This window comes from Mytilus californianus, unplaced genomic scaffold (assembly GCF_021869535.1).
Source record: "Mytilus californianus isolate M0D057914Y unplaced genomic scaffold, xbMytCali1.0.p SCAF_13, whole genome shotgun sequence".
Taxonomy (NCBI): domain Eukaryota; kingdom Metazoa; phylum Mollusca; class Bivalvia; order Mytilida; family Mytilidae; genus Mytilus; species Mytilus californianus.
The window spans coordinates 41,016,550-41,036,916 of NW_026262615.1; the positions used below are offsets into that span (position 1 = coordinate 41,016,550).

The 20,367-nt window shown below is 31.6% G+C and overlaps 1 long non-coding RNA gene across 2 annotated transcripts; it reads right to left on the bottom strand.

The window, feature by feature from the left end:
• Positions 1-1,072: 1,072 nt before the first annotated feature.
• Positions 1,073-12,467, bottom strand: LOC127723671 (uncharacterized). Of its 2 annotated transcripts, none has more exons than XR_007992197.1 (4): positions 12,403-12,467; positions 11,394-11,478; positions 3,086-3,206; positions 1,073-1,827 (listed from the first exon to the last, which is right to left on the bottom strand). It is a non-coding gene; the product is annotated as an uncharacterized LOC127723671 (long non-coding RNA). The 2 variants fall into 2 exon arrangements; XR_007992196.1 differs by having other exon boundaries at positions 3,086-3,829.
• Between the last annotated feature and the right edge of the window lie 7,900 nt (positions 12,468-20,367).

Sequence of the window (20,367 nt, forward strand, 5' to 3'; positions counted from 1 at the left end):
AATAGACTAGCGGAACACATACAAATTAATTTAGTGCACCACTCGATCACACAGCTAAATTATATATCCATGAAATTAGAAAATGGTGAACTTACAGATTAATGATGCAGTAAGCCAGAGAAGAGACCACATCGTTGCATAATGATACCAAAGATCGATAATTAAATATTTCCAAATATTGTCTTAATTGATACTTTATAGTGTGTCTTTCTATGTTGTGGTGTTACACTATTGTTTCAGGTAAGGGTGCAGATTGATACTTATTAAAACGTTTAAACCCGCTGCATTTGTTTACACCTGTCCTAAGTTAGGAACCTGATGTTCAGTGGTTGTCGTTTGTTGATGTGGTGCATAAGTGTTTCTCGTTTCTCGTTTTTTTATATAAATTAGACCGTTGGTTTTCCTGTTTAAATGGTTTTACACTAGTCATTTTTGGAGGCCCTTTATAGCTTGTTGTTCGGTATAAGCCAAGGCTCTGCGTTGAAGACCGTACTTTGACCTACAATGGTTAACTTTTACATATTGTGACTTGGATGGAGAGTTGTCTCATTGGCACTCATACCACATCTTCTTATATCTTTCAACTCATAATTTGGAGTTTATTTGATGAATTTTAAACAGAATGAAAATATTTAACACATTATTCAATTCAGCAGTCGTGAAGCCTGTAGGAGCTATTATTCTTTTTTTAATTAACGTTTTTAGCGATTATAAAGTTTGACAAAAGTACTGAACTCCAAGGAAAATTCCAAAAGAGGAAGTCTATAAAAACTAACAAAAGTCAAATAGATTTTTTTTTATTTCTGTTATTTAATCTAAGAGTAAAACAAATACTAGAAAAAAATGGCATACCAAATTTGTTACATGAATCAAATAGCTATTAAATACGCATTGAATGATTAAATTCAGTATTTTAGAATTTCTAACTTGATGTCGATGTCAGTATTGTTGAACTAGTGTCAAAAACGTTTTTACTATCACCTCTTTTTGTTACCTTAATCATTGACACGATGTGTAATCCGTTACTATTATACTTTGAAAACTGACAAAGGATATAAAACAAAGTCAACTTTTTCTTCTTCGGGAAACTTATGACAAAAAAAAAATCTTTTATGCACAAAATCAATTCTATTAATCCATACCTTTTTTGCAAAATTTTTTGTTCTTTCGTTGTAACGTCGTGTGATTTTAGCGTCAATAGATGGTTCGTGATGGCTGAATGGTAATAATGATTAACATCTTTAGCCAATTCTAGTGTTGCATTTTCAAGATTTGTCCATATATCATCATATTCATCATTGGTAAGGCAATGCGTACTATATGCATGACAAAGCCTACATCTCTGCTTATTAAGATTTTGTATATTTTCCAGCTGCGATGGTGTGATGTTACAATCTCGCAGAAGAAATGAAATCATTGATATATCCATCTCATTTAGCGAAATGCTTTGTTGTGGGATGATGTTGCATATGCAATAATGCTGTACGCATCCGTTGATCTTTAATGGACCTTTTCCTTTAACACATACGACCTGACGATCAGAAATAGTTTGATATAGCAAATCAAAACGCCAGTTTTCTATTTCTTTTGGACGCCGCGAAAAATTAGTTCCACAATGGCAGCAAGGGGTATTAGGCTACCATTTGTGGTATATATCGTGTTTTCGTAAGTCAAGGAACTTGATAAAGCTACCACTATATTTAGACAAGCCTATTACTTTGCAGTCTGCAAAACTACGAACAACACTTGTTGAAACATCAAATGACACCTTTATCAACTGAAGAAATTTCTTTGATGATATGTCGCTCATTTCTTTATCAAGTTTTCCTATAAAATAAACAAAACAATAAAACGACAGTGCACACGGGACGGAATGTATGTTTACATCTTAAGTGTGACGTCTGCAATAATATTATGGAGCATTAGACTGTTTATGTTGAAATGAACTAATGTTCCAGTTACATTATTATTTTTTTTTACTTATCCTCTTCTATGAAAGCTTTTTAAATGAATCAGCTGACGATATAAAGCAAATCATATTGAAAGGTTGCGTGTTGTGGCTATATGTGTCGTCTGATCGACCATAGAGATCTCTCGTCACATAAATTCTAAATTTTTAACTTTCTTTGCAATGCAACTCTGGAAGGAATTATGATTTCCTATAGGTCTTCAATCTGACCTTTGTTTTACCACCGTTACAATTGCACAATAACAAAAACAAATTAGGTTTGTTCTTTGTTTTTTTTTTGTTTTTTGTTTTTTGTTTGTTTGTTTGGTTTTTATTTTTAGTTGGACTTTTTATCATAGATATAAAATATTAAAACATACCTCACTTCAGAGGAGATAATTTTTGAAAATTGTCAAGCACAGTCACAAATTGTCTTTACTTACATTACTATATAAATAATAATAATTAAATATAAAGTGATTTCAAAGAATTAAGAAAATAAAATGTGAAAAGCTTATAGAGAACTTGTAGCAAGAACGAGGGTCAATGGTGACAACAAACGCCAAGTGAGGACAAAAAATATAATTCCGAAACGGCCAGATTAACCAAAACAAGATAATATTTACTATTTTATGAAACAGAAACAAAACCAATTCATAATTTCAAGATTGCATAAAGGTTAAATTAGGTGTATAGGAAATCTGCCAAATGAAGTGCCAAATCTGATATGATAATGAATTACTTAATCATTGAATTTTCCACTGACCAAGCAATGCAAGTATTAATTTACGTTAACTTATCAGTATCGCATTTTTTCCACAAATATACAAATGTCCTCATTATATAACAACTGTTAGGTGTACAGATAACAGATATATATGGAGTACTTTTCAATAAAATAACTTCTCTTAATATGTGAAAACTTCATTTGTTAGCTTTCGGACAACTTATTTATTGATCATTGATATGGTGTTATAGTTAATTCGGGTTAATTGTCCTACTAAAATTATCTTTATGTTGATTTTTTGTTGTCTCGACGTCTGTATTAATTCTGTATTTTGCAGTTAGAATATCGGGCACCTTATGACAGTATTTGTTTGATTTCCTTGTCAGATATTAATTATAACTTTATATTACCTAACAGCTGTCTTCTTCGGTGAACGAACGGTACATTGACATCTCTCTATCATATACAGGATGGTCATTGTTAGAAAATCTCCTAGTAGATGCAAAATACGCTTTACCTTAAAGTTATTCTCTGCAATTTGGTATAAAGAGATATGTATGAAAAACAGACACAATCACTAAGCATGCAAACTTGACGTTGAGATTGATAATTTGTTATACCCTCCTATTGAAATTACACATTTTACAGGTCAATAAAGTAAAAACAGAGTTTTATTATTTATTTATTTCTAAGGAAACATTGTGATTCCCCCAAAGCGTTATTGAAGGCTGAGTGGTGACTTAAAATATGTATCTCTAATTAAATAAAAACAAAAGACCTTTGTTGCTTAAAAAAATCCTAGTTTCAAATATTAAATATGCCAGTTACAGTAAAACGTTTCTTTTTTAACAGGATGACGTGTATAACATTTTTAGAAATAAAAGCATGGCCTTCGACAATTCACATTAGAAAACCATGCTTTCATTTAATTAGAATCTAGAATTGTGACTGCCTATGGGGATATTATAACATTTGAATATTATCAATATTTTTGTCATTGACATCTCTTTATCACATGCAGGATGGTCATTGTTAGATAATTTCCTAGTAGATGCAAAATACGCTTTAGCTTAAAGTTATTCTCTGCAATTTGGTACACTGCTTGAAACACGGTGTCGAACATTTTTCGACTTGAACGACATCCAAAGGCCAGCCTAAAATAAAGAATACAATGATACTCAATAGGAAAAAAACATATATCCACTTTTAATGTTTATAAGGACAATTTTTTAATGCATCCTATATATCATATTTATAAAATTAAAGTCTATGATTTTATTCTATTTTTAAATGATGCAGATAGCTATATCTATTTTTACATAAGCCCTTAAACAATCACTTGCATTTACGTGGATTGACTTGAAAGACTGACTTCGCTACATTACAACATGACATCTTTGTGTATTTGAGCAACTTTTTGGAATGTTTATTCCCAATTTCTGCAACTGTTCACGGAATCACTCTTTAGTTCTGTTTTCTGGATTTTCCATATCGTATCTCATTGCGAGCTACGTACGGGCGTTTTTTTCGTTCTTATATAAATGCTGCCTGTTTTGCAAAAGAATGTTATATTGTATAAGGAGAATCCTGGACCATTTTTGAAGCCTCATAACCCTTAAATCGCTAAATACAGTATATTCTGTATGATGAACTTATGATTTTAGTGAATATTGTCGATATTACACGTAAGAAAGTATATCTATCTAAGACATTCACTTTACCGTTTACTGCGAGAGTGACACAAACAGAATTATATTAATCCATATAAATCTTCCGGTTCGAAAAAATCTCACATTCAAATTATTTCTTGCTTGATTTTCTTTTTTTTTTTTTTTTTTTTTTGTCTATTGGTAGAGATATTACTACATAGAGGGTGACCTATGGGTCCCTGTATAAATATATACTATAAGGACCCCCAGAATGATAGGGTCCATAAATAAATTATATATACATGGAAGAGTCTAATATAGAGTATATGGAAGAGTCTAATATAGAGTATATGAAAGAGTCCAATATAGAGTATTCTGAGTTTTAACTATGGAAGGGTCCAAAATCAAGAATGAGTCAGGGACCCTTAAGTTTAAAAAAAATTATTATATAAACGTTATCCTTACATCAGTACAAGTTATATGGACGGTGTCCTTATCATCTAATATATGTTTATCAAATCATTACGGGATATAGTATTTAATAAAGAGAAGAATCAAATAAAAAATTACATACAGGAAGAGTCAAGTAGACATGACGCACAGAAGGGGGTCTATTGATATATGAAAGGTATTTTGAAAGGAGGGTATGGATGAATAATTAATTAAAAAAACACATGACAAAGAAAGAAAAGTAAAAATATGTTACATCATGATCATTATTGAAAAATTATGCACAAACAGATGCATTTATTGGTTTCAAAAATGAAGGGAAATACAAAAATGACAAAGGCCAAGTTTAAAATAAATTTAGAGAAATAGAAACATACCCAGTACAAAAACCTGCAAGGCTAACAATTTTGGTCAAACATAAAATAACCGTGAGTTGGTGGTTCCTGTATTAATATGTAATATATAGAAGAGCTACTATATACGATAAGGACCCCCCAGAATGATAGGGTCTGTTAGGCTATGGCAGGGTACAGGGGTCCATGTGTTAGGCTATGCACTGACTCTATTAGGCTAATGGTGGGGGTTCTATTGAGGGGTTCAAACTATTGAGGGGTTCATGTTAAAGTCAGGGTTCATGTGTAAGGCTATGGAAGTGTTCATGTTAGAGGGTCCAAATTGGAGAATATGTCAGGGACCATACGTGCAACACACAGGGACACTGAATGTTTTAACTATGGAAGAGAGTAAATTCAAGAATGAGGCAGGGACGCTGAAGTGAAAACACTAAATATCATATTTAGCCATCAATGATTTAAGGACACCGTCATTACAATATGCTATGATTTTAGTACACCGTGTATATAATACCATATTGTAAGTTATATAGATGTTGTAACAAGTATTTGAATCTAGTTCGATATCAGGGTGTCCATATGGACAATCGGAATAATTAAACAAAATAAATGATAGTGTCCAAACATTCATACGGCAGTGTTTAACATATAAAAGATTCACATACATGACAAAGTACATACAGGAAGAGTCAAATAATCATTATGCATAGCGGGGAGTTCGACTGATATATGAAAGGCATTTAAAAGAATGGTACGGTTGAATCAAATTCACACTGAGAATTTTATACGTTGACATATTTTGTTAAGATAACAAATTACTATATGTTAATTGAGACACCCTTATCTTTAGGGGTTTGATAAAAAAGAAGTGTCTAATGAACACATTGTAGTACGATGGTGTTCTTTATGTATTTTAGGATTCGTATGCAGAAAATAATAACAATGGCGATGACCTTGTGTCAAGAAGCAAATATACCTTAGGGGTTTATGTTATGAAGGCAGCATCATTTAAAAAATGATACTTTATTGAATAAGAATTGTGTTCAAACTATGGAGGTTCAATAGTAACCATGTTGGGTTATTTTAAATCATATTGTACTAATGATGTATCCTAACAAAAGAATCACTGATTGTGAAGATTTATACCCTTCCTTTCTAAATTGACACAGATGGAATTTAAATGTCAAATTTTAATCATGTAAAATAATCCCTAATACTGATGTTGTCAATATGGAAGAACGGACAAGACAGTTGTGAGAATTGTCTAATTTAGGGTTTAATGTGATATTAATAGACTGTTACGCTTTTACAGCATAAAAAGATGTGAAATCATGCAACTCGTGTTGTAATGGGATATGATAAACGAATATCATTGTGGTTGTTTGCGACTACTGCGAGATTAATTATTGCGATTTCAGGAAAATCTGCATACAATTATGTGCGATATCAGAATACGAATTTTTATTATTACGATACTAATTCAGTTACTTTATTCGCATTAATAAAAACCTCGCAATAATTTCTGAATTTACAGTACGTAAAAAAAGGTCATTTTTATAACGTGTGTGTAAATTAAAAAACAATATTGCTAGCAAAGCAATAACACCTCCACAGAGAGAACAAGATTGGAATACTACATTAAGAAGTTATATGTATATTCTATGTCAGAAAATTAAATCAAATAAGAATCTTCAAAACTTAGGATAAAAAAAAATAGGCAGATTAAAGCTTACGAATACTCAAATGACCAATGAAAAAGAAGAAAAAAAGTGGGAACTATTAGTCAATTTACTAAAGACCGAATGTATCATTCAACATTTAAAGGTCGCTTTCATTAAATCTGGGCAATCGAAAATGTTGCAGTGTCTTGCGAAGAGAACAGATGAAATGGAAGATGATATAATGAAATCATATAACGATAGTCGATATAGTATTCATCTACAAGAAGACTGCTATCATATTGTAGATAAATAAATTAAAGGTCAAACGATTTTCCCATCCGTTAATACGACAAACATATTGACATAACAGTCCAAACTGTAACAGAATGAATATATCATGCTTTTAGGGGGAGGCATTCAAGTCACCATCAGCTCCATATACCCCACGGTATACATTAGACGTTTTAATAACCAGAAAATCCCGTTAAACTTGCACCAACTAGGGAAGGCATCGCTCTCAACCATTTCAAATGTGTGATGTAATGGATATAATACGAGAATTTGTACCTGAATTTGATAAGGCCTACATTTATTCAAAATCACACCCATATGAACGTGAAAGACTTGCTTGTAAAGAATGTTAAGAAGAACATGGTTTTAATAAGTACTAAAACAAATTACTGTTTTTGTGCAAACAATACGCACTTATAACCCAATGTACATTCAAATAAAGAAGAAAAACCTATGAGTGAACTTGTTGTTTTTTATTGTATCATTTCAGTTTGAAGAAAACAGAAATACCCAGTGCTTGAACTTTTTGATTGGGTTTTTTTTTCTAATTTGTTTTTGTTTTTGTTCTTTATTTTTTTTTTTTTTTTAACTTTCAATTTCATGTTTTTTTTTTCTTTTTTATTTATCAAAAGACCCCTTTCTGTGCGTCATGCCTACTTGATTTATTTTTCATTTGATTCTTCTCTATATTAAACACTATATAAAAAGGACCCCGTAATGATTTGATAAACGTATATTAGATGATAAGGACACCGTCCATATAACTTGTACTGATGTAAGGATAACGTCTATATAATAGTTTTTTTAAACTTAAGGATCCCTGACTCATTCTTGATTTTGGACACTTCCATAGTTAAAACTCAGAATTCTCTATATTGGACTCTTCCATATACCCTATGTTAGACTCTTCCATGCATGTATAATTAATTTATGGACCCTATCATTCTGGGGGTCCTTGTAGTATATATTTACACAGGGACCCCTAGGTCACCCTCTGTGTAGTGATATGTAAGCAAACGACGCATGTGACTTTTAGAAAGACGTGCAATGGCTTTTCGTGCAGAATGTGTAAATTATATTTTTGGGAAACAACAGCATTCGATTAAATCGGTTAACTTTATGGATAAAAAAAATTTTATGGCAACTAGTTTGCGTTCTGAGTGATTAAGGCTAACATTTATACCTTAAATATCAGTTTTGTTTTAAAAGTGCGTCAAACTATTACTATTTATTGTTACTGTTTGATATTGATTCGTCTATTTTATTTCCTGTGAAAACTTTTTTTTTTTTTAATTTTGATAAAATATTGAAAAGAAAATGAAAAAATAATATTAAATTTCGTTATATATACAAACTATTTTATTCCGAAGAACCAGCGTAATTAAAACTCAAAATTCATTTGAAATTCTTGTTCATTTTTTCACAGGGTAAATGGCCACTTAGGTTGTACTTATTAGGATGTAGTCGTTGTGACGAAATATATGTTGTAAACTAAATTTTATTCCCACTGAAAATACACATTTATTTCGAATGCGAACTTGAAGTTTCCTTAGAAATTTGACCTGTGAATAAGATAGGAAAATTATGCATTCTAACACAAGGCCTATAAAATGTGCTTTCCTGGAAATAGGAAAAAAGATAGATCCCGGATTTCTATCGATTCCGATGCTGAAGTGGGAAATACACGATATATATAGAACCAAAACATGTATAGGGTCGTATGTATTATTTATGATTCGTGTAGGATAATATAGAATTATATTTTAAACACAACCGGTACATTTTATATATTAATTTACTCTTTTAATGAATAATAAAGGTGACCATTTCTTAACGAATTTTGTGAAAAGGAGATACAAATCTCAAAAATTGTTCTGACTGTTAGAGAAATATTTCGTCTTTTAGCTACCTATTTTACGTTATGAACTCGTAGTAAATGAACACAAAACATTCAGATATGACTTAGTTTAGAACATATGCATGCATTGTTTCAAACATGTTCTTTAAAATTATTATACCCAGAAACTCGTTTCAAATGACTTTGAACTTAATTTACTTCAAATTGCCCTTGTAGTGTAGTGGTATATAAGTACTTGAAAAATAATATAATACTTCCGAGTCGTTTTTCTGGACTCTCTGGGAATGTTCGAACCAAAACTCTAAAGGACAAGAATGTAAAGATACATAATGACTTAAATGGCAAACAAAGAATACTATTTAAGGTAACTTTGTCTTAGGATTTGGAACCTTGGTTTCGGATAAATGTCTATATTCATCAGCGAAAATATAAGAAATGAACTATATAAATCATGTCAGTGGCGATGAACTGACTAACGGATATTGGAATTAATGGACATTGGGTAAAGGTTTAACAGCGACGGTACCAACCCGTTAACATAAATATGTTTAACACATCATTGACCAAAGCGCTTAACTCTCAAATAAAATTAAGTCAAGGTCAGGGTTTTTTTAATTTGTTGGTTTACGGATCCACCGACACTATTTTTTCGATTTTCAGAAAGAAACATTTCATTTTGTTTTGTTCCCGCCGACCCTAACAAATACATTGCCCTTGAAATATAAATAAAAATATCTGTGTAGCAACTTTTTCCTGAAGTTAAATACATTATATTAGCATGTTAAAACATTTCTTAAAGAACAAAAATCTAACAACTAAGCCGTAGTGTTTGTGTGCCTAAAAATAGACAGTCACGAAATGCTGTTAACGCCAATAATTTTGCGAAACGAAACATTAAAAGCCCGTTACAGTAAGTTCGGTTTTCATTTTTTTTTTTTTTTTTTATAATTCTTCATCTCATAGATGAAATGGATCCGTCCAAACGTGAAATACGTCAATTGGAAAGTAACAGATATCCAAAAACAATTTAAATGTTCTTGTTAATAGATTGAAAAAAAATGTTCGTCCATTTGGATATCAAAAGTGAGATTGCCTGCCAAAGGATGAAACCGATATCATCGTTTTCCCATTGGACGGGTCTACTTCGTTTATGACACGGATTTTATGTTCGTGCGATGTGTTTGCAACTTTTATTTCACGGGTTTTCGTGCTTCAAACTTATTATTCACTATTTTTCCTGAAAGTTGATAAAAAAACAATGAGTAGCATACCCCCTTTTTACAAACGCATGTGATGATGGTATGCATGTTTTGAACTAAAAATTGAGAAAAAGCATACCAAACAAGTAAAATGAAATATTTATCAAATTTATATAGTCATATTTCTGTCTTGTAAGATTTTGTTTTCCGACCGCCAGACCCGACTTTTCGCATAAACTAAAAAAAAAAGAAGACAGAAATAAGACTTCATACATGTATATAGAAAGATGTCATAGACTTTGTAAGAAATGAACTCTAAATTTGGTTGAAGATGAATTTGATTTTATAATTAGTTGTCTAACATAAAAGGATGATAAAGAGATGTTATACAAAGAGTAAACTATATTTCATTATTTTTCTTACCCTCAAAAATGTGGACAGATATTACTAATGAGAATATGTCTGTACAGAAATATATATGTAATTATATTTATAAATGTCTAAATGTTAGACGAAATGTTAAAGTAGTATAATTGTTTCACTGTTTTTATCCTGTCCTAAATACATTGATTGTATTATGTGACAAACAGTGTATATGAGATATCGCAATACATAAAAAAGAGACGCGGAAGATACCAAAGGGAGAGTTTGGCTGCATTGTTATGACATTATCATGGGGAGCTCGTGCAGTTATGAATGTTGCATTTTATTTGAGAATAAACTATAATATTAGAATGCCTAGAATCTAGATACGAATATGATTAGAGAAGGTTTGCACTGATACTCATACAGTTTTTGACGCATTTAAAATAGGTTCCAAAACACTATTCTCTTACTCATATAAACAGCCTGTTACAAGAAGGTGAATGTTATACATAAATAATGACTGGAAACACATTTTTATGTTTTTTTGTTGGTGAGCAGGTATGCATACGGATATAAACAGTATTGTGACATATTTACTCGTTGCGTTACAAATAAACATGATTAATAAACTTATTGATAGTGTTGTAACGTACTAGAAACAAGCTACCATAATAATAAGGATCTCGTTCCTTAAATATAATAAATAACAAGATGTACTAACAAGATTGAGATATTTCTTGTGGATTTCTATTTTTAGTACGTAACAGTTGACAAATACCCATATAGCGGGAGTAACATTGTGTTAACGTTGTCTCAGGTAGATATAAATGCCATAAGGTATGACGTTTATTTACGAAATTCTCATTTTGAACAAATTAATACAGTACTTACATATATCAACTCATTTTATACTTTCAATTTCCAACATTGAGAATTACCAATGTGTAGGGAAGGATGTTCGGTTACACTTTGTTTCCTGAATTAAAAATAAGTTTTGGTTTTTATTTATCTATTTTTAATAACTCTTCAATCCTTTATCAATCATGTGAAATTTGAGACTGGTGAAAAAGAGGTATTCGGGACTTGAAATTGAAATTGATCTCAAATGTTATGTAAATTATTCCTCGAGCTTCAAAACAATCATCAACCTTTTTGAGGAGTAAATTTCGGGCGAGGATTTGGATGGGGGATCCTTCATCATGTAAATTTTTGTAGTCTTTAATTTTTTGTTACATTGTTCTTTATGTTTAAAAAATAACGCTCATTCTGTCAAATTCTCAATTAGATTTATTTGTTATCATGGTTATCACATGATTTCTTTATTCTGTACATGATTCATTTCTGTAATCAGTATCGTAATATCTAATTCTTTTATTTTTCCAAGTTATTCTTTATTCTTTTGCTCCCCAATATTATCTAATCTTTATTCATTTTTGCTCATTTTTCTCTATCCATTAATTTTTTTGGCCATTATTCACTATTTTGTAAACTCCATTCATATACACTCTTCATTGAGATAGCAACCAAAGCACTCATACACACACATGCACACAACAAATAAATAAAGACAAGATCAACACTACGTTTTAAACAAGATCATAAATGCAAGCTTAGAATAGAATTTTATTGATACGCTATGATTAATAATGTACACGCTATCGAGGTGAATTGTATAATGTATCAAAAATTAATTTTGAAAGACTGCATGATCGGATTAAGAGGGTACTTAAATGATTGAAATATTCCTTGTAGATTTCTATATTTAGTACGTAATAGTTGACAAATAACCTCATAGCGGGACTTACAATGTGTAATAGTTGTCTCAGGTAGATGTGATTGTCATAAGGTATGACGTTTATCTACAAAATTATCATTATGAACAAATTAATACAACACTTACATATATCATCTCATTATATACTTTCAATATTCGACAAATATAAATACCAATTTCTAGGTATGGATGTTCGGTTACACTTGATTTGAAAATAACTTTTGGTTTTTATTTATCTACTTTTAGTAAATCTTCAATCCTCTATAAATCATGTAAAATTTGAGACTTGTGAAAAGAGGTATTCAGGATTTGAAACTGGAATTGATCTCAAATGTTTTGTAAATTATTTCTCAAGCGTGTTGCAAATGTTTCCTCGAACTGCATATGGTTAATTATAAAATAATCATCAATCTTTTTGGGGAGTAAATCTCTGGCGTAGAAGAAATAAAAAAGGGACTGGATATATTTCAATGAAGGTGCTTCATCATGTTCATTTCTGTAGTCTTTAATGTTTTGTTGCAATTTTCTTTATCTTTAAAATTAACGCTGATTCTGTTAAATTTTCATGAAAATCATTTTACTATTAGATTTATTTGTTATTAGATGATTTCTTTATTCTGTATATGGTTCATTTCTGTAACCAGTTTTTATTACCCAATTCTTTTTTTTTCACTGTAACTTTACTCTTTATTCTTTTGCAACCCAAAATATTTTGCCATGATTCTCTATTCTATAAACTCCATTCATACCCTCTTCAATGAGATAGCAACCAAAACACGCACACACAAAAAAAATCAAACAAAATAAAACAAGGGCAAGATAACGTTTTAAACAAGAAATTAGTGTATAGTATTTCAAATTCTAAATCATCAATGCTAGCTAAAAGTAGAATTTAATCTATACGCCATAATTAATAATGTACAAGCTACAATATTTTTGAGGTTTTACTGTTTATTGATAACTCTTTGGCAAGTTTCCGCGATACAGCAGATACAATACATGTAAACACATTATACAACTACCAACATGAATAAATTAACAATATAGCGTTGTTACATGTATACCAATTATACAGAGGCTAAATATTGATACAATCATATTTATGAAAATGTTAACACAGAAATAAAACTCCTTTTTAATCCCTAAACGAACCCATTATTGTGAAAAAAGGACTTCAGATGAAATTTTCATTGCACGAAATATCCATTTGTTACCTTATTTTGAAGATAATAGCAACAAGAGGTGTATTAGCTGATGTATAAATATGAATAATTAATATTAAAAGTTTGTTATTTATAATTTGATACAATGCACAATTGACATTTAATTGTCCACTTGAAAGACCAGTATCGCAAACACAAGCAATTTAACACTCTCAGGTGAACACACGGTTATTTAAACTGATCCCTTAGTGTAATGTAGTGACCACGACTATAGATTAATTCAAATTAATTCATTAGAATAGTAAAGATATTTTCAGATAAAAACAGCTATCTTATTCAAAAGCGGAATATTACAGTTCTACGCTCATGTGCATCTTACTGCAAAAGAAACTTGTCACTGCCAAGGGGATGAGCCAATTGAATGAAATGCTTGTTTCCTAAAACTTATTGTATTTTCCTAATCTTAAAATCTAATTCAAAAAGTCGGTATTAAATCAAGTCGGCAGTAGTTTACCGATGTTCAAATCTCTTAAATCGATTAGAAAGAGACAAATCAAGGTAACAAACAGAAATTGATGTATTCGGAAAACACCAAAATGAGCGAGACCTCGCGCGTCCACATGGAAGGCGTCTCCTGCTATTAGTATCACCCGCCATGCGAATTTACAGTCAGAAAAAGTCGACACAATCGGGTATAGTACACAATATGTAAAAACGACAGATCAGACGACTATTATACTGGTATATAATGATCTAAGATTGCAAAAATACGTCACTAGTGAGTTGAGATAACAATGTATCGTATCGGTTAATCAATTCGTGATGATAACTTTAAAACTTATGTTATTGCGATTCAGTCGTTCTCTCTCATAACTCTGTTGGAACAGTTTTGTGTAAGTAATTCATCCCTGTTGATAGAGTCCGTTAAGTGTGAACGAGCGTACGGTATAAACTGAGATATGTAAACGCCATACGATGGAACAGAGTGAATATTAATGCTGAGAAATGGGAAATTGACAATGGACAGTTGAAATCATCACGTTTGACATATACACTAGTTTGATGTTGGCTATCTGTGTCAATATCCAGGAAAGATCAAAATATTTACATTAAGATACAGGTCAAAAACGTAATTACCAACTATTTACATAATGCGTGCTTAGAGTCTGAACTTAAATGAATCATAGTCCTCAATGTCTAGAAGTTTTTGCGGTTCATTATTCCAGTCTTTGATTCTTCCTGGAAAGAAGCTGTTTTTGTATTGTTCTTCGGCATAACTGAATCCAATGAAGCGTCTTTGATGGACTTGTATCTTGTATCTGGTATTTGTGTTGGAACTCATTTGGAATTATATGAAGGAACGGGATTGTCTTATTATGCTATTTTCCTATAAATTGGAAAATTGATAACTATTTTTTTCCAGTCATGATTCCATTGTGCACGGATCTCGTGAGTTTTCTCTCACAATTATCTTGTGAAAGGTGTATGTGCCACCTACTTGTTGAAAAAGCAGTCAAGTGCTATAATTGTGCTCCCATAGGTTATATACCCATAAAGATCAAGAATGAACAAAACTTTAGCTGTTCTTCCAAAATTGCATACATTCACCTATTTTGTGCAGCTTTAAGAAACAGTCAATTTTAATTTCAAGTCGACATGTACATCCCTAAATTTTTATTAGCTAATAGGAATGAAAGAGAGGCGAGGATACCAAAGGGGCATTCAAGATTATAAGTCGAAAATAAACTGACAACGCCATGGCTAAAAAAAAAAGACAAACAGACAAACAACAGTACACAAAATACAACATAGAAAACCAAAGACAAAGACCGAGGATCATGAAATGAAAGGATTCAGCAATGTGACTTTGAACAGGTTATCGAAAGGATTATATTTTGAATAAACTTAGAGAAGAAACAATCCCTCCTGGATATATTTGTTCTCAACTATTTTTTAAAAAAAGTCTGGTCTTTCCCCCAAAAAAGAGATCATAGCAATATCATGTGTTTTCTTTGTTTGTACAATTCTAAGTCAGGTCTTTTTAGCACACGGCCAAATTTTAATTTTGATAGATTTAGACTACTAAATTATGAGCATTTATAAACAGAAAACTTTAGAAAAAAGGAGAAAGATACCAAAGGGACATTCAAACTCATCAGTCGAAAATAAACTGACAACGCCATGGCTAAAAAAGAAAAACAAAACAACAGACAAACATCAGTACAAAAAACATAACATGCAAAACACGAACCCCATCAAAAACTTGGGGTCATCTCAGGTGCTCTGGAAGGGTGAGCAGATCTTGCTCCACATGTGGCAACCTTCTCGTTGCTCATGCATGTACAAACCCGGTGATAAGTCTTATTCAGTAGGTCATATTCGGGGGAAAGGGGACGGGATTGTAGTTACGACAATTGGAACATATCCGTCGTCATCTGTGAACCAGATATTCCATAACGGTCAACCAACTCGTGATGGCATCCGTAAAATTAACAAAGGAATGAAATGAATTCACAACACCACTTGGAACTCTTGGTTTAATAGCTGTCTTGTTAGAAGCAAGGAAATCATTATTGAAAATACAAGCTCTAGAATGTTGTCTCAACTGGGAGATATATACTCCGTATACAGGCGCTGCTTGAATATTGCTGCATAGAAATGGAAAGTTCACAATTAGGAAGCTGAAATCATCCCTTTTGTCGTGAAGTTTTGTTTTCAACCGACCCTCATTGTCAATTTTTAGATATAAGTCAAAATATGAGGCATACTTAACTGTATCTGTTGTATTCTTTATCTCAAGTTCGATGGGATAGATGCGTTCATAATAGTCACCAAATTTTGAATTATTTAGTTAGAGAACATCATCTTTATAACAAATTGTGAATCTAAAGGATACTGCTAGCTTACTAAGAAGTTCCTGTATGAAGTAAGCCTTATATGAACAAAGGAACACTTCATCAAGGAGAGGAGCTCAGTTGGTTCCCATGGGAATGCCGATTACTGTATATTCAGAAATTATTGCGTGCAATGTTTTTTGCGATTTTGTCATTTTAAACTAAAATGCGATTTTAATTTTTGCGATATTGAGAAAAATCCTGTTCAATTCATATAAAACATTCCAAAATGCGAGTTTAAATTATTGCGATTATAACCCTGTCGCATTTTTCGCAATAATTAAAACATCGCAACAATTTCTGCATTTACAGTATTTGTTGAAAAGCACGTCCTCGTAACAAATATGTTGTCAATCAAGAAATCAAGCATCATACATGATGTCAGTTTCAGAGATTTTTTGTTTTAATCCGAGAGATTTTTTACAAAGTAAGATGTATCCCTCCTTTAGACAAGATACATGTATCTACGTTGGCTATTTTTTATGAAACAAAGCAGGACCAAATCTTTCAATTTGTCTATTATGAAAATAAGAAGATGTGGTATAATTGCCGATGAGACAACTCTCCACAAGAGACCAAATGACATAGAAGTTAACAGCTATAGGTCATCGTACGGTCTTCAACATTGAGCAAAACCCATACCACATAGTCAGTTATAAAAGGCACCGAAATAACAAATGCAAAACAATTCAAACAAAAACCCATAGGCTCGATATATGTACAAAACAATGAACGAAAAACAAATATGATATACAGCAACACACGACAACCACTGAATTACAGGCTCCTGACTTGAGACAGGCACATACAAAATGTAGCGGGATTAAACAAGTTGAAGGCGCCAACCCTCCCCTAACCTGGGACAGTGGTGTAACAGTACAACATTAGAACAAATTATAAAAATCAGTTGAATAGGGTTTGGAATATTTGTGTCAAGTGCAGAAAAGTCATATGTTTTAAGATTGAAGAGTCTTAGATTGTATGTACTCTAAAAGATCTTTGGAATTTTTTAGTATCCACATCTGATTCATTCCACCTCTAGGATAGGTATCTTCACAATAACTTTGAAGCACGGCTTTAATTGCTGATAACATTTATGTTAATAATTTAGAAAGAAGTTGAACAGTGAAGGAAGATCCAGTTCGTCATAGAACAGATTTATGATTATTCTGGACAAAAAAGACGAATGAAAATCTGCAACGCCTGGAAGAATTCTTGAGCATGAATACCACTGAATTAAAAACTACGTATAATTCGTATCCAAAGTTTGTTATTTTTTCATACAGGAGATTCACTTCTAGCCTGCTTTACTGATCATGAACTAATTTGTGAAAAGTCTTTAAGATTTAAGAATAAGGTTTTACTACAGATGTCACATAAACTAAACATTATCAAGATCCATGAAGTAGGTATACTCATCTTACAATAATGCTGTACACCAAATATAGTTCACCTATTGCTTTCAATACCTTAGAAACAGGAGTAACCACAAAACCGTAATGTTGACCAATGAACTGTGAAAATGATTGATTATTTGTTGATAGTTTCGCAAAACTCCTTTATATATTAAAGGTAAGTTTGTATTAGTTTATTACAACTTAACATTGAATTGATTAATGAACCATGAAAATGAGGTAAAGTTCAGATTAACCCTGCCAGACGGACATTCAAATCATTCCATAAACCAAATCTAGTTGACCTACAGCTTATAGAATATAAAAAAACGGACCTAATCAGGAAAAGTAAACCTTGATCACTGATCCATGAAATTAGGTCCAAGCAAGGCTTACCCTCATTGACACATGCAGTTGCTGAAACATAAAACCGAGGCCAAGGAGAATGGGCATATGCCAGATTGAAAGTTTATGATATAAAGCACCTTTATGCAAGATTTGGAAGTATCCAGGCCGTCTTAGTTCTGGAATATCAAGCTTGAGGCAAAAAGATAATGCTGCTTCATAATAAATGAGTCCGCCGGACATTTTTTCATCAGATCCTGTTTTATTTAATTGTTTGTTTCTCAACTAAAGGCATACAAGCCAATCAAAGTGACCATGGAAGGATATCGAGGGTAATGAACTCCATTTACCGAAAGTTTAAAACTCGTACATAAATATGGGTTCGGTTAACTAACATAAACACATTTGAAATGTTGAACGTATCACTTAAAATCGGTTTTAATTCGACTGGGAAATAACAGTTTTTAGCTACAAACAATGTAATAGGATAATCTATATACTTATCTCAAAATTTTGAACAGTGAATTAAAATTGTGTAAGTAATGATTTTGAGTTTATACCCAATTAATAGACTACTCTTATTTTCATTTTGATGGTTTGGAAGGAATTTATCACCTACCTGTTAGATTATTAAATGCAATTTTTTTTGCCGTAGAAAATTCATTTTTTACCCCAATATCCTCTATGATTAATATGTTTTGAAAGAGGAACTTCAGAAATCTGTCCTTTTATTTACAATTTAACCATAAATATGTATTTGATATTATCTCTATCACATCCAGAAATCATTGAAAATATTGAAAGAAAATATGGTCTTGCTAAATTGAATGACTTATCAACATACAGATTACACAACAAATTGTACAAGAAAGATTTACAGGTGATATGCAAGTAACATCCTATAGGGTTTCTTTGATATAATTCAATATTACAATAATTATATTCCATAAATTTGCACGACAATAAGTTTTATTGTGGAAAAAAGCTATGCCCAGCGTTACCAACAAAATAACAAGACTATAGGACAAATTAAATTAAATTAAATACTAATATATTGATTGTATGCAGAACTTGACAAATACGTTTTCTGTACAATACCATACGTTGATTTTTTTTTGTCAGTTTATGAGGGGATTTAGAAATAGATATGGTCAGTAAAATAATTTTAAGGATTAAAAAGCATGTTTTAGTCACGTCTAATGCACTTCAAATGAAGACCAAATTATTTATATTTTAAATGTCAGATTTGTTCTAACTGCAGTTTTATCTCTATATTCTTTTTTTTTGGCAATAAGACGTCTAGTGTATAGATTGATCAAGTACCCGGTTTTAATTTTACATTAGATTCCCTCAGGAGCATTCAGGTAAAGTGTGATCACATTTATCCAAGTAGTTTCAGAGAAGAAGTTTTTGACGACGACGATGGACGCAAAATGATATCAATAGCTTCAGTGACCTTTTTGAGTCAATTGAGTCTAAAATATACGTGGTCTTTATAATTTTGCAGTGTATCAACTGCTACAGAAGATTGACCATGAATGTCTCTATTTAAACATATTTTCGACCTCCCATTTACCCTCAAACATTTTTTATGGTCGTCCCTTGTCCCTTCATTTATCAAAACATTGTAACAAAGAAATCCAAGTTAACCGCTGCGTAGATTTTCAACTTTTCCTACTCAAAAACATGGTAGGCAAACGATTCAACTATTCAAACATACCACGGATTTACTAAAAATTAAAGCACAATGCAATTTACAAATAACAAAACATAGCAATATTTATCCGAACCTTAATGATTTAAATCATAAATAAACTATCAGCCAACAGAAAATGGCTATACGGCGGAAGTAAAAATTGCTTACTAGCTTCAAGTGAACATTATCAATATGCAGACCAAAAATAAACCATTTCCTTATATAGCACTGTTACTTGGAGACAGGAGGACTTTTATTTTCAACGTCCTCCTTATTCTTTTTTTTTTTTTTTAATTTCAAATTTGTTCGTGGTTTTATTTTTGTGTTAGACTTTCACACACTTACTAGAAATAACACGTGTTTACTATTTACTATCTATTGCTAGTTTACTATCCACAGCGGTCACTGATAAAGAGTATGTTTTCAGTAACGGCTGTATATAGTAAACTAGCAACTGATAGTAAATAGTAAAGTTATTTCTGGCATGTTTATTAAAGTAAATTGTTAACCCAGAAAATAGGAAATAAAACAATAACGGGTTTTGGAAAGAAATGGCTGACAGCCAAAACAAATTGTTTCTCCCCAAGTACCTGTATTAC